At 36.2% G+C, this 16,501-nt stretch overlaps 2 protein-coding genes across 8 annotated transcripts in view; one reads left to right on the forward strand and one right to left on the reverse strand.

Annotated features, from left to right (window-relative positions):
* Window positions 1–16,501, reverse strand: part of AVEN (apoptosis and caspase activation inhibitor) — a 93,878-nt gene that overhangs the window by 52,940 nt on the left and 24,437 nt on the right. The window lies entirely within an intron of this gene.
* CHRM5 (cholinergic receptor muscarinic 5) overlaps window positions 1–16,501 on the forward strand; it is a 56,835-nt gene that overhangs the window by 7,405 nt on the left and 32,929 nt on the right. For 2 of the 7 annotated variants that reach the window (XM_027642335.1, XM_027642334.1), the window contains exon 1: window positions 1,433–2,190. The gene's annotated coding sequence lies outside the window, so the exon portion shown is untranslated. Of the gene's footprint in view, window positions 1–1,432; window positions 2,191–16,501 lie in introns of those variants that run through there. The other 5 variants (XM_027642336.1, XM_027642337.1, XM_027642339.1 and 2 more) reach the window with 5 other exon arrangements.

Raw genomic sequence — 16,501 nt, forward strand, 5'->3', positions numbered from 1 at the left:
TTAGGACACTTGCAGTTCAGCTTAGGTTATCAACTCCAGGCATGGATTGTATGCTTGAGGACAGAAATCATGAGACAGAAAGTGTTAATATTATTTCAGAAAGTATGCCTCATTCCAGTACCTTCAGCGTGGACTTTACATCATATACCGATTGTAACCTTGGCAACTCAACTTCTTACCTAAAGAGTAAGATTGACAACTTAAGATTTAAAGTTACAGCCATCATATTTTACGAGGCTTGGATTTGGTCTTGAGCTAGATAGAATGCAGGCTAGAGACTGAAAGTATTCCAAAAGCTATTTGATGTGATGTAAGGGCATTATTGATGTTATCATTATTGACTGCATAAACCAAAAAAAAGCTTTATCCAGATACTCTTCATGATTTCATAATAAGAAAGATGAAGATAACTTTTCTGCTTCAATAAAACTAAACTAAGGCAAATTATGAAGCAAACAAGTACAAACCAGTAGAAGTAGCCCCTTTACCTACTGTGTCTTTGATGTGGTTTATGTTTCACCCCAGTTTTAAAGTAGTGTTTTCTTTCTTTCATCATTTATCTTTTCTTTACCTTCAATGCACAGAGGGCAAAAAAAAAAAAAACGATAGTAAACATTTTCTTGTCAACATATTTACAAAGAAAATTTACACTAAGTAAGGTTCCAAAGAGAGAAAAAAAAAAAGAGAGAAACTATATTCTAAGGAGAAGTTCCGAATGTCACATTATTTTTCCCACAATCAGCATACGTTGCCCCTAACAACACTGAACCAGTGAATGAAGATTTTATCCATCATATTTTAGGACAGATTTATGAAGGTTTATGCTACATTAAAGTGACTAAATATATATAATTTCTTACATATTAAGAGTGTGGTTACTTAACATTAAATCAGACGATTTACATTTTTAAATTAATTAGAAATGGATTTGTGAGTCGGTCTTTGATACAAAGTGTGCAGTGAGTCTGAACACCATCTTCATACACAGAGTTCTTTTAAAAATATTTTTTTAACATTAAGGTTTCCTTTTGCAGGGCAAAAAACCCAAATGTGTAGGCTTAATCTGCACATTAAGGTATAAGTGAAAACCCACAAGACTACAACCACATTTCCCCAGTGAAAGGCTACATGAAGCAAAACACAAACCACAATTTTCAAAGCAAATCCTTTGGAACATCTTTTTGATAAAAAGCTAGCTATGAATTGACCTTAACCTGAATGGTGTTTTTAACCCTATGCATGACATCCACCATGTCAAAACAACTCTGGTCTGTTTTACCTGATCATATCCCAAACCCACATTTTTTTCCTGGTTTGTTTCTTGATGACAAGCTGCTAAAACACAGAGAACCTAGCAAACCTAGTATTATCATCTGCTGCTTTTTTCTTCTAGTACATACTGCTGTCCATCAGAAGAAATAATTAATGGTTCTATTATGTATGAAATCGTCATCCTGTCAGTTCAGTGACTGGTTTGAATAGCTCATATCTGCTACTCATTGATGCCATGCGTGCTCACTGTCCTGAGAGATGACAAAACACTACACCCTTTGGGATTTTTTTCCCCTCTGCTCTAAAGCAGCATTTCACATCTGTGTCTGACAGAAGCATAAGGAGCTGAGAGAGGCAGACCTTCACCATCCTTCACAGAATAATGTTGCACGGATTAAAAGTTAAGACCTGATGTCTACTGATCCTGCATATTTCCTACAAAAATCTAAAATGTGGAGGCTACCAAAACATGTAGGAAAATAACTTTTCAGTGTTGGAATAGCACCAGAAAACAGATGGAATTTACTGGATTCTAAATATTTAGAAGATTTTTTAAATGGGTGCTGAATACTTGAGTTAATTGGGGTCGGTGCATTTGCTTTTTTTTTTTCTTTTTTTTTTTTTTGGTGGGGAGGGGAAGATGCCAAGTTTACAGGTTCTTTTTTGTTACCTGATTAGGGCAGAATAAACAAAAATGCTGAATGTGGAAGAAATCAGATATTGGAGATACCTGGAAATAAACTGGAAACAACTAATACCCACAAGACTGAAGCAGCAGTGAACAACAAGCTGTGGAAAAGAAATCACAAGACGAGAGTGCACAATGCATTTCAAACAGGAAAAAGCTTCCTATCTGCTGAGTGAGTCTCAGTATATTCTGACAGAGCACAGACAAAGCTTCAATCAAATATCTCCTAGGTAAGTTTTTATTTCATATACTGCTTTAATTGTTTATCATATACTTTCATGTGTGGACAATAACTCAATGAATTTAAATTTCTTTACACTGATACTGAAGTTTGAATCATTCTATGCCAGATTTTTGATGTTCTTAGATTTCCTACACTGTTCAAATAACAGATCTCTTTAATATTAAGGTTATTCAAAGGAAAAACTATTAAATGCTCTCTCTTGATGTATACTAGAGTGAAATATATCTTAAGATTTAAATCCTTTAAAATATTTTAATACCTACGTCCTTGCATGGGTGTTTAAGAAAAAAAATTAATAAAAAGTCACATTTCCAAAAAAAATTTACTGCACTTCATTATCTATATAATCTAGCAAAGCAAACAATGTTTTGCACCCCAGCAGCAGATGTAAAAGGCTATCTTTCATTACAGAATAATGAATCTTTGTTTATATAAAAGGATATTAAATAAAGCTAGAAGTGTTGCTTAGTTATTTATGAAAGGTAAACTACAGCACAATAAGGAAACAGCACCATGTTAATACACCCCAAGGTACTGTGTACAGAGTTTCAATCAGAAGACTGGACATCAGTGCCCCAACTAAAGTATAAAAAAGAAGGTACAGGTCATCTCATTTTTTTTAACTCATTTGGAGCATTCACAACACAAGTCACATTGACATGAATTCTATATGGAAATAACATGCAAAACCTTTTAGAATGAGATTCTAACATCTAGTAGGTCTTGAAAAATAAACACTGTATCTGTTAATCAAAGAACTACACTCAGAAGTCATAGAGAAAGCTACCTTTGCTCACACACAAAAAAGCTCCCACAATCCTTGAAACTAAAAAAGCATTAAGAGTCATATATCATTTAGCATACCATTTTATAGTATCACACTGGTCAATTTTGTATGCAACAGCAGCTTTGAAAAACTACAGCTTTGCTCCTACTGTTTTTTCCGATTTTGCACATTTTTTTCTATTTACTAAGATGCAATATTTCTTCTTCTAGCACTGTTTTAAGTATCTCCTCTACTTCTCTTTGTATCACTTCCCTCATTTCTATTTAGCACATCTTATTATATGATATTCTTATTTAATGTAACCAGTAGTTCTTTTCTTGTTTTTTTTCCTTTTTATGTTTTGCTAACGTACTAAAATAATCTCTCTTCCTGATACTTCCTAAAGACAGACTCATTTGCCATTCACAAACACGTCTTTTGAACCCTTCATTTATGCACAAAGAATTTATGAATTCTACCAAGTGATAGAAGACTAAACTTACTTGCCAAAGACTAAAAAACTCAAGTTGATATGAAACACGGCTCATCATAATATCAGGAGTCAACAACATACTCCCAAAATAACGGAATTTCTACCAGATATGTGAAACAAACTCTGCAGGAGAGGGGTCCTCTCATGCATATTACTGTAGAGTACTTTATATATATGAAATTCTTTCTACTTTGCACTGCCATAGAAGGGGGAAAAACTCATTTCTCTAAACACTCACACTTAGGTCTCCTGTTTAATACAGGCAAAGTCTATTAGTCTAACCCTTTTCCACTTTCCCATTTGCTGTCCCTAATGAGAACTTAATGGAATTTTTGCTAGTGCACCTATAACTCAGCCATTTTGTTGCTCGCAGCTTCCAGCATTCTCTACATTTCCCCAGTTTCTGTCCTTCTCTTTTATAAGTAGCTCCAATTGGTCAATCAAACATCTCTCAGTCATTTTTTTCCTATGTCTCACTTCACACATTCAAGTGATCCAGTAAGAATTCTCCCTGTCTCCTCAGGGCTCCTATACTACAGGCACTGATACTTTGTCTCACATCTAACAAACCAGGAAAAAACCCATCAGTTAAGAAGTAGGTTCTGTACAACATAAACGGAAACAATATGGTGACAAGTTTCAATAACACCAGTTCAGAATTTTCATAACTTGAACCATCAAAGCCTACTACTACAACTCGATAACATTTGCAACAAGCAGCAGATGCAATACAGCTTTTGTCAGCTGATTTCAGAACACAGCTTTGTTTCTGCTGAATTTGGTTCAGAGTTGGAAGTAAAAAACAGAGAAAAATAAGAATTGGAATTCAACCTTTGATTCTCCAGTCACTGCTCTCACATCGGAAAAGTTTTAACTTGAGTTTTTGCCTCCTCTTTTGTAAAAGATACTGTTTATCACAGCTTTAAAACAAACAAATAAAAAAGCTCACCAAAAAAAAAAGGTGATTACTCAATGAAGCTCTTAAAAGGCTTACTCAAAACTTGGTGGTTTAGAAACTTAAGAATTGAGAGTTGCAGTTAGGGCTTTTTAAGCTTGGTTGTAAATATGAACTGGCTATGAACAAGTGGAAAGCTTTCTTACAGGAAGAAGAATTGGATACAACTAATATTTTTTGAAATATGTAATAATTTTAAAAGGTAGACTTTTTCAGACGTATGCATTAATAATTTTAAGTCATCAAGATAAATGCTACTTTTAAGTGCATTATTTCTCTTACTTATCCTCAAATAATTCAGATGCATTAACTAAGTGAACAGTTGATTATGAAGTTCTAAAACCTAAACTTCCACGCAACCAGAAATAAATATATCATAAAATGTTTTCCAAAATGTGTAATTACGTAAAATCACCTCACCTGAAAGCAGTAAGTCAATATTTATTTTTCCAGCAGTTGTTCAAGGATCGCTAAGCATCTGACAAGGATATCTTTTCATTTCCTCTGTACTAAGCTGTTTGTATTTGTGGAATGAATAAATCACATCACAAAAATAACTACAGTCAATTGCCTAGAGAGGATGTCTGCTTAGCAAAACGGCACATGTGGTACATACAAAGAGGACCCCCTTCCCAACTAATTCAGTAAGTAAGAAATATTGAAGTGGCAAGATATGGTATAATAAACCTTTTAGAAATCATGCAAATGAGACACAAATCAAAAATGCAAGCTGCCCCTTCAAGGCAGTTATCAGCTAATAGAAATCCACAACAAATATTCTGAGTTGTAAGGGTCCCATAAGGATCACTGAGTCCAATTCCTAAGAGAATGGCCCATATAGGGATTAAACCCACAACCCTGGTGTTATTAGCACCATGCTCTTACCAACTGAGCTAATCTCAGGGTCTAACGCACTCAGCAGCACGGACTTGTAGGTATACATACTAGACCTGGTGGCCTATTTTCTGCATTCACTTTCATGTCTACTCAAGACTATTATGTTACAAGTAAAACACAAGATACTTTTACACTTCCATCTTTTTATTAAGAGATAGAGCTTATATAACCAAATAGAACTTACGCTCCTATAGTTAAATCACTGACCCAATAGGTCCATTTCACCTTGAGTTACAGATGAATACAAAATTCACCACAGTCAGTTGCACCTCTCTCAAGCCCTTTCATTAAATAATCCCCTGCCTCCAAAAATTACTGTAATGAGAAAAAAGGAACTAAAACACATAAAACCATTTGTGCTGTAGATACATGAAGATAATATTATGCAGTACTTCCAATCACATCCAACGAGACATATTCCAAAAAGCCAAACTGACTGATATTGGTTATATTCATATCCCTCTTTTTTTGGTGTGGAATAAATAGGCAGTGCCAGTTCAGGCAAAAGCAGTTTATAAGTGATAAGGTACAGTGACAGACCTTCAGGCCTCTATCAGTATGAACTCTGAATTAAAAGCTTACATACATTTACATAGGGCTTACATACATTTACAGCAGACATATAATGCTTTGTGAAGGGGTCTGACATGGCAAAGCAGTATCTGCAAAGAAAGAAACTTTGTTATGGTAGATGAAACTGTGTGCTCCTCAAAACCTGCAGCCCTGTAGCCTCAACTTAGATCTGTTCAGCTCATTCCTCTCTGTTGTCTGGTGGTCCTTTTGACTGCCGGTCCTTGATGAACTTGCAGGCAAGGCCTGCCTCCACACTTTAAATCTTAATTAACCAAATCCCGTATTACATTTTCCATTCCTTTTTCCCAGGATCAATATCACATACATGGATCTACAGTCACCTAAATCATTCTATTTTATAGCATTTTTTCAGTATTCTAGAAAAACATTCTTTTGTCTTCTTCAACACTCCTGAAATTATGAGACATTAAAAATATCCATTTGTATAGTTTGCCTCATTGAGCAGTATCGATGTTTTACAAAGAATTCAACTTGCTAATCCCCTACTATATATTTATACATCAAGCAGTGGTAAAGTAAGCAAGTTTGCTAAAAATATTAAAATTACGGAAAAATGAATCCTTTACAGTACCTCAATACCTTCCAATAGCTTTGAACTGACACCATCTCAAACTTTAAATATTAATTTAGTGATTCCACAGCTTACAACAGGGAAGAGAGAAGAACATCACTCGGGAAAGGTCACATCATATCGAATTAGAGGCTCCATACAGCCCCAAATTCTGCAAAACAGTGTCCAACAGTGTAAGTCTAAGGAAGCCTGAAAACAGGGCACACACATCAAGATACTCCCTCAGAATTATTCTGCCAGCCTCTAGCTATTTGCAGTTCAGGGATTTCTTGAGCCAGAGATAATGTCTTATTTATAAGATAACCTTTTCCAGTTGTTTTTGAACTTGTACAAAATTTCAGTTTCCACAAGATCCTGTGACAGACGTCCTTTCTTTGTTTCGAATTTGCTGCCAGATAGCTTCATTCAATATTCCCTACTTCTTGCACTAGAAGACACAATAGTAATTTCTTATTCATGATATCCATCCTTCATGATTTCACAGACAGCAATGGCATACTGTTCTCAGTCATCTATTTTGGGGGTTGAAGACTTCTATTCTACTCTACTCATACCATCCTTAGCCATGCCTTATATGTAAATTCTTCCATGCTGTTAGTTTTCCTACTGCCCTTTGCTGTACAATTGCTTCCTCGTGGAGCTTCTGCGATCTGAATTGGAAAAAGTAAAACAGTATGCCTGTGTCACCGATTTACGTGGTGACAAAACTGTGACGTGCTTTCTGGTTTGCTCTCTATTCTTTTCCTAATTTCTACGGTTCATTTGCTTTCAACTAGTGAAGAGTAACAATCACCTCAGACGACTTCGAATGTGATAGGGGGCTGTTTACACACACACAATGTACATCACTTAATCCACAATGAGTTTAAATCTGTCATTTTTGTGGGTTTTTACTGTAACTCTCTGCAGTCCTCAGGCTATACAGAATTAGAGGGAAATCACATGCACACCTTAAAAAGGAAGGTAACAACACATCAGACCAATTCAAGCGCCCAGTGCAACAACTGGCTCTGAGGGATTCTCTGTCACTGAAATTCACAGAATTACTGAACAGCTGGGGTTGGAAGGGATCTCTGGAGTGTCAAAAGCCTTGCTGTAGTCAAGGTAGACATATTTAAATCACAACTGACAACAGCTTTTAACAGTAGCTGTACTAAGAGATATGCCCTAAGTCAACTGATAACTAGTTCATAACTTACTTAGATGACTGTTCCTATTATTCAGAAAAGCTCACCCAATCAGAAATGGTTTATTTGGTTTTGTAATCTATGAATTTTACTGTCTTTGTAAAATTTTTCAGGGAAGGAAACCCTTCCTCAAATTTGCCCCAAACCTTACTGAAACTGACTTTTTTATTGTATTTGCTATTTCATATGTCTTGCAAGTTAAAAAATGAAGGAACTATACTTCAAAGATGTTTTTTGGTAGTATTTTATCTCTAACATCTAAAAGCAAATAATGGCAAACACTGTGTCACCTAACAATTAAAATAATGTTTTAAACATGTTGCAAGGAGAGGAGGAAATGGACTAATTTCTAAGTTTAGCAGTGCGAAGCTGTCAGAACTCAGAGATCTAAAAACAGGCTCTAGAAAAAAATCATTTTCTTAAACACCTATACATACTCTTCTTAATAGGTTGTTCGAGAATTTTTACCTATTCTAATATAAATTAGCTCTAATACCATTATATGGATATCATCTCTTCCTGACTGGTATCATAGGTGTACAATATCACCGAAATATATGTTGTCCATGTTATATTTTCCCTGGATTATCCTACTGTGCTTTCCTTTCATGATTAAATGAACTCCAGTCACATGAAGTTACATTGTAAGTGTGGTTGTTCAATGCTTCAGTTTTCAAAAATGCATTACAGCAGTTTCTTATCATACAGTATAGCTTGCTCAGTGAGTTATTTCTGTAACAGAACAAACTATTTCAATAGTCCTTTTTGAATGAAATAATTTCAATTTGCAGTCAGTCTGGGAGATTGACAGACTTCAGGAATAGAGCTCAGATTATTTTATTCTAGATACTTAGAAAAAAACATTGCCTATAGCATCTGTCACCACCATAAAGCATTTGCAATTGTGAGGTAAAATTATTACCTCTCTCTATAGCTTTTTTTTAAACTAAAAAAATGTCCTTCTAGTTTTCTTAATTCATGTCAAAATTTAGACCATAAATACTTTTTTCCTCTACTGAGCAAGTTCGTAAACGTAAGTTTTTAATTCATACTCCCAGCTGTGCTTCCCAAAGGGGTTCCATTGTTCACTTCCTTAGTTTCCTATAACCACTGCAGCAATGGAAAATGGTAGTATGTTAAAATACTTTAAAGTAGAAAGGTTTGCAAATAGAACCCCCCCAAGAACTATTATAGGAGTCTTCTATTAATAAATGAACAGCCAAAAGAAAATTGTTAAAGTTCAGATGAACAGATACAGTTAAACTGTTTTGAAGTACAGGCACTAAGCAGAAATAATCACTAGGGGGTTTTTTGTAGTTGTTGGGATTTTTTTTTTTAACACAAAGATAACATGACCAAATCAAACACTTAAAGACTTTAAAATGCTTTGTCTCTAGTTAAATGTTACTTTACACGGAGATATTTATAAAGACCAATTTTCTTTGACAAGCTAAACTGTGCTTGTAAGGTACAGGTATGAGATCTGATGCCTTCAGATTACATTTCTACAAGTTAATTTTCCCACTTGTAGGTAATTTTCCTCTAAGTGACTAGATTGTTCTTCCTGGAGGCTTCTACTCCTCCCTTCTTTCTCTTCCTCCTCCTCATTTTTCATATTCAAATACAACTCAGAAAAATAAAGTTGTCTATGGGATAGAAAGACAATATATAAAACCAAGAGCAAGTGAACACTTAATAAGGCATTATGAAATGAACAACAGAAAAAAGATAAAGGAAGGGGGAGACAGAATCATGTGGAGTTACAAAAAAGCAAGAGAGAATGTAGTCCCTTATTTGCATTAGAAAATTTACTTGTCAATATTCTAAAGGCAAATGTACATTAAAATAAATCAGAAGTAGGCATCTGGATTTAATCCAATTTAATCCAATACACATGCATGCTACCACCAAAAAGAGAGCTCTTGCTTCTTCCCTTACTAATAGCAAATCTTGTATTTCCCTGATTCCACAAGATCTTTCCCTTCTCACCAGCTGCTCCATTTCATGTTCCTGCCAACTCTTTTGCACCATTCATGCAGTCAAATCAGGCAACTAGATCCATATCTGGTGATGGGCCAAATCCATAATATCACTGAACTGTCTTTCAAACTCTCTTCTCCAGAAGACAGGAGGCAATCACAATTTAGTATCAAGGGCAGAAGCAAAATATAAAGCAACTTCAAATTTTGTCCTGCCAAAATCTATCTTCTAACAACTTTAGAAACATTAAGTACACATAGAAGAAAAACCCAATCAACTCTAACAAGGCTCCATCAGTAAAGAAGTCAGGGCAAAAGTGCTGTTTTCCATTAAAACCACTTCGGTACACTTTCTTGGGCATTGGAAGGGTGACGGAACCCTACAAACAGAATATCTTTTCCTGAACAGTAAAAATTGTATAGACTTTCTCTCTGGGATTATTACTCTTGCACCCAAAGCACTTTATTTACTCAGAAAAATCTAACTCAGATTAGCTCCCATTACCACTGAACTGTCAGTTTAAAATATTTGACTTTCCAAAACTTTCATTCTGTCAGCATTTTCCCAGCAGTAAGTTAACCAAGTACCTCAAATGAAAATTTCTTTGCTATAAATATCTGCAATTATGGCCTATCGAGCCTTTATGACACAAAAATCAGTAGAATTATATCATTGTATTAAAGCATTCCACCTTGAATTAGTTCTTCCACCTTGCCCCTCACATTTTGTGATACGCACTTTTCAGTGACACATTTTCGGCATATTGAAGCACATGCATATACTCAAGGAAAAAAAAACACATTATCACACGCTGTTTTCAATCAACAGTATAAAAAGTAGAGAGAGTACAATCAGTTTCACAATCCAAATTATCCGCAACAGATTCAGAAATACCATGCTTTATAAACTGAGATGATGAGTGTGTACTGTCAAAGGAAGGTCATCTGATTCACATTCCAGTAAAGGTTGAAAATGAGTCAGAACCAAAGAAAATATAATTCTTCCCCACTTGCACCCTATTCTGACCCTCAAACATGCTTTGTATTAAGAGTTTTTAGTTCACAAATTTACACATGCAGAAGGTTTGATTTGCAAGAAAAGACAACAGGATATAAGAGTTCCCTTGAGGGTGGAATAGTTAACACAACTCTTGTTTTGAAACAAAAACTTTGGTAAATCTCAATATGCCTTTGACATTCTTCAAGAAAGTTACTCAAATCTAGACAAAAAATAAGCTGTTTCAGAAAAAAACCAAATCTTTTAAATGCTTAAAAGAGTCATCTTCCTATATAGCACCCAGAAATGCCAAAGACACCACTTCCCTGATGAGTTGAGAGCGAAGAACAGGCAAGAGAACATAGACTAGATGGGGAGCTAACATGTGATTTAGACAGGCACAAAAATATGAGGCAGGAGAAGGATCAAAAGAAAGCCTAGACTAGAAGTTGGATGTAGAAACTGGAAATTCTTGAGCAACAGGATGAGATCAAGGAAAGAATCACCTCAAAATGAATAGCTGTGACTCCAAAAGTATTAAAAGAAGAGAAGGACTAAGAGAGCCCAAACCATCAGTAGAAGATTTGAGGAGAAATTTCAGGACCACAGATGGGATAAGAAGAAAGGAGAAGTTGCAGCCAAGATTAAGGAAGAAACAGGCACTCTGTTCCCTTTAGAGCACTATCTACTTCACAGCCCTTCTTTCACTCCAGAACCAATGTTTAGAAATAGCACTGCTCCCTGCAAACAAATTTCTGAGAATTTTGCTAGAAGAATAGGTCTCTCAGTCTCTTCCGAGAGACGCAATCTGATCACAACACTGCTTTGGAGCATTCATCAATGAACAAGGAAGCATTCCATCACAGCTATTTTGTTTGTTAACTGATATTTGGAATAAATGTATCCTTATGAGAAATGGAACAACAAATGAAGTTTGGTTTCTACAGTTAAAACCAATCTGCTACATCTGATAGTCTTATCATCCTTACCATATGTAGTGGGTTGACCCTGGCTGAACAGAGGAGAGAAAATATGACAAAGGGTCCACGAGTTGAGATAAGGACAGGGAGAGATCACTCACTGATACTGTCTCAGGCAAAATAGACTCGCAATGGAGATATTAACTCTATTACTAACAGAATCAGAGTAGGAGAATGAGAAGTAAAATAAATCTTAAAAACACCTTCCCCTCACGTCTCACTCCTTCCTGAGTTCTACCTCCTCCCCCTCCCAGTGGTTCTGGGAGACAGGGAATAGGTGTTACAGTCAGTTCTTCACAGGTTGTTTCTGCCACTGCTCAGGGAGGAGTTCTGCCCCTGCTCCAGTGTGGGGTCCTTCCTATGGGAGACAGTCCTCTCCGAACCTCTCCAGCATGAGTCCAATAATTCTTCACAAACTGCTGCAATGTGGGTCACTTTTCCATGGGGCGCAGTCCTTCAGGCACAGGTTGCTCCAGCGTGCGTCCCCCACAGGGCCACGAGTCCTACCAGGAAACCTGCTCCAGCATGAGCTACTCTCTCTGTGGGTCAGCAGGTCCCTGACAGGACCCTGCTCCAGCACGGGCCTCCTACAGGGTCACAGACGCCCTTGGGCATCCTGCTCTGGCATAGGTCTCCTCCAGGAGCTGCAGGTGGATCTCTGTGCCCTCGTGGTCATGACAACAGCAAGACAGGAATAAGGACAAATTGCTCCACATTTAAACTTACTGATTTGTGATTTCATAACTAAAACACACTTGAACACAATTCAGCAGAAATAACATCAATATATAGAAGCAGCAAAAGATTAGGATGCAATGTTAGAGAAGGATGTTGGTCAGAAAACTTTTTAAATCCAGAAATCTGGAACTTCACAAATAAATGAGTGCAAGATGTGAAAAATCTAAAGATTATGGAAAAGCTTACTGCACTGATTTACTGCAAATCTTACTCTATTCAGTTCTATATCATAAAGCATACAAATTTCTCTGAAACATTGAAAACTTTCAGATTTTTCTTTTATTACTTACCATTAGTAATGCAGTACTATAACTGACACATATATAGTCACATAGTTCTAAGATATCAGAATGCTAAATGAAGACATTATCCTACACTTACATACATTGAAATTATGGAGTCATATTATACTTCTCCACTTCAATCACAGTTTTGGTTACATTTTAGATAAAACTTAGGAGGGAAAAAGGTGCAGATATGAAAGCATATAATGAGTACAGATTATCTATTACAGGAAAACACATTTATCAAGAAAATGTAATTAATACTTAAAATCTGGCACCCCTTATTTCTAGTTCAGACCAAAAAAAAAAAAAAATGACAGCTTGGTTTGTTTGATTAGGAAAAAAAAAAAAAAGATGCATTTCTGTAATGTTAGGAACAGTTCAGGAGGAAGCACTGAGCAGATGGAGAAACGGCTTCCACTGACGCCTAGGCCTGTGATTTTACTGCAAATCTTTATTGTGGAAGGTTTTTTTCTGTTTGTTTGAGAAGACAGAGAGTAGGGAAGAGACTGCATTTTTGCTGATTTCAGATACCTACAGGTACATAAACCAGCAGTATCTCTTAGGTCTATTAACAAGCCCAAAGTTTCAGACTGCCCTGGGCATAACTGTTGCAACTAAAACATGTGCAAGTGGAAGTGAGACCACTTGGATTAAAAGCCTCCACAGATGGGAAATGTTTTTTCGAAAAGAAAAGGAAAGTTCAAATTTGCTGGAATGCAGCTAGGAGAAGCAGGATAGGAGAGCATGGCATGGAAACTCAGAGAACCTTTAGGGAATGAAGTAGCAAAAAACAGAGAATGAAGTAGTAAAAAACGGAGAACATGAGGAAAGATGCAAGTAAAGCACATGCCCATACCCATTTAGTTCAGGAGTGCATAAACTAGGAACACTCTCTGTTACCAACCCTTAGTGCAAAAGTGTAATCATCTTTCAAGACCAGTAACCTGGTACTAACATCAAAGGTGTTGATAAGTAATAAGAAGTAAGCAATACTGCTGTGTTCTACATGGAGCTCATGTCACCTGATGAACAGCAAGAACATGAAGTTTTGCATCAGTTGAATTTCTGACCAAGTAAGAAGTAGCAGAAGTTGGCAAACAAATACCACTGGAAAGTGGGACCCCGATACATACAGTAATCCAAAGCAATAATAAGTTAGGTATTTCTGTAAAAAACACTGATTTTCAGCTATTCTCTAGAATTTTAAAACTCAAAGGATTCTTTCTTAGCATCTGAACCACGCCCTGCTATTGCCATTCTTTTTGTTTGAGCAGAAGTACCATTAAAAATAAGAAACAAGAAAACTGTCTTACTCTTCACTCTATTTTTTTTTCCCCAAATCTCTGTCAGTATATATGTAAGATAGAGAAGTTGAAGGAAAACCTATCTTTAACACAAGCCTTGCTTTACAAGTTTATGTGTTCAGGTTTTTTAAGACAGTCAAACATCTTCTGTATACTTTTAATTCTCAGCTACATATTGAAAATGCAAATGACAAAAAATGCAGCAATATATTACAAGAGATACATCAAAATTAAAGAGACCCAAAAGCAAGAGGTTAAAAAAAACAAAACAAGAGGGTTTTAGGGAAGGGAATATTACTGCTACTTCATCATTCCCATACTTCTTGTTCATTACTATTATGCTCCAGTAACTGCTCTTTTGATTTTTGTTCCATGTTTTTTATTGTATTCAAGGGTTCAGTACCTACAGAAATTATATGTATCCTATATATGTATTCAAAACCATTCTGCCAATTTTGTTTGAACTACACAGCATTTCTTTTCTTACCCTTTAAGGTATCAGAATTATTCAGCCATGGTCTAAAAAACCAAATGGGAAAAAAATTCATGTCCATAATTACATTTTTTCATCTTGATAATCATCATATTTGCAATTCAGCACATTATTATTGAGGCATGTACGTTGGCAATTTTTGGCTGTGGTACTGCTAATGCCTACCACGTTTAAAGAAAAGTGATCAAATCCCTGGATACATTTTGATCAGCTCTATAATGAGATTTTAAAAATATATTTTAAAACCTAAAGCATCTATCCAGAGACAAAAACCTAATAAACAAGTTAAGTATTGTAGGTCACTTAACCCTCATCTGTCAAAAAATGAGGGCAGTTCTTCAAACATGGCAGAATTCTGCTAGCAAAGTAAGGTTATCTATCACTTCCACTTCTCTTGTTCTTTACGCTTCAACAGCATTTTTACTAAATTGATTCAAGACATATTCCCTGAAGGCTCCACAATGGACTTGTATTCTACATCAGCTACACATTAAAAGCATTGCTATATTCAAGGTTAATTAAAAATAAATAAATTATAAAATGCTAAAAAAAGGAATGAAACATACTTAAAAACTTATCACCCTACTTTACACACAAATATAATAAGCCCTAAGAAAGAAGTTCTATCATGTTAGTGACATCAGCTGTTACCAAAGCCACCTGGAAGTTCTTACTTAAAACTATTTTCAGCTGCCTTTTGAACTTTTCCAGTATGAAATTTTCCAGGTCTACTGTTTGCTTCAGGTAGCTTTTCCTTTTCCCTCCCCTAAGCTTTTAAAGAAACCCAGAGAGTGGCTGGAACATTTTTCTACTGTGAGAGAACCTGAGAGGCTGTAACCACTTTCCTGCCCTGAACTAGTAACTTGAAGTCAGACTGGACAATGCTTTTTTATGAAAGAGGTACACTGCGCTCTTTTTGTGAAAATATGACCTGACTTAGCCAAGGTACAAGCTTCTAGAAATCAAAGTTTGTACATATTTTTTGCAAGATCTGCTGGAGCTTAACAACCAACCACCAAACACCCTCAGCGGCCTTCTGTATGTCATCTGAATGTGCAAGGCAACTGAATTAAGTTTTCTCTAACCTCTAGCTATGAGTGAAAAGTCAGATTTTCACTGTAAAAGAATCACAGAATATTCTGAGTTGGAAGGGACCCACAAGGATCTTCAAGTCCAACTCTTTGATGAGTTGGCCCATCCAGGGATTGAACACACAGTATTGGCATTTCTGCAGCCTCAACTATGCTGTTATCCCTAACACAGCTGAAAACAGTGGCCTGTCACTTCACATTGTTGGGTAACTAAGGAGAATTTAGGGTGGAGAAAAAATGGAAGAAACAGCTTGCAGTGGAGACCAGAACTGGACTCTTGAAAGAATAAAGTGGGATTGACTAGGCAATGAAAGAAACTAAGAGGAATGTAAAATGGGGTAGTGGATTAAACCAAAATGAGCAATGCCAAGCAGAACAATGCAGAGCTGGGGATCACCAGGACTGGATAGAATGAGGGATAAGAATGAAGGACAGATAGAATCTGACTGAGTTGGATTTTAATAAAAGTATGTGGAAAGGAGATGGCTCACAACAAATGACTGAAAAAAGACCCATCAACAGGAATCAGACAAGATGAAAAAACAGCAGAAGCAAGGGAAAGTGAGAAGAATTTGTAGGCAGGTAAGGGCTGGCAGCAGAGAGACAGCATGCAATCAAGAGACGGTCTGGGACTAGTCAGGTCTAAACATTTGATTGAAAAGACAGGATCAGTGCTGCCCTAGAGACTGGCTTGAGGCAGGGAAAAGCTGGAAGTATAGGCAAAAACCTAAAAAAAGTGTTTGTCTTCAGAAGCTTTTAAAAACGTAAAACAAAACACCCTAAAGACTTAACATGTCTGCAAGTATCTGCAAACTTCTTTCTCCTCCTCAGAAAAAATATTCCACTTTCCACTAATACTGATAAAAATACCATGTAAGAAGCCATAACTTTGTTCCTTTCTTAATTCCAGCAACAGTAATGTTCATGTACTAAATTTAAAGTTCTAATCCTACTAATTATTAACC

Source organism: Corapipo altera, unplaced genomic scaffold (genome assembly GCF_003945725.1).
Source record: "Corapipo altera isolate COAL_440 unplaced genomic scaffold, ASM394572v1 23b, whole genome shotgun sequence".
NCBI lineage: Eukaryota > Metazoa > Chordata > Aves > Passeriformes > Pipridae > Corapipo > Corapipo altera.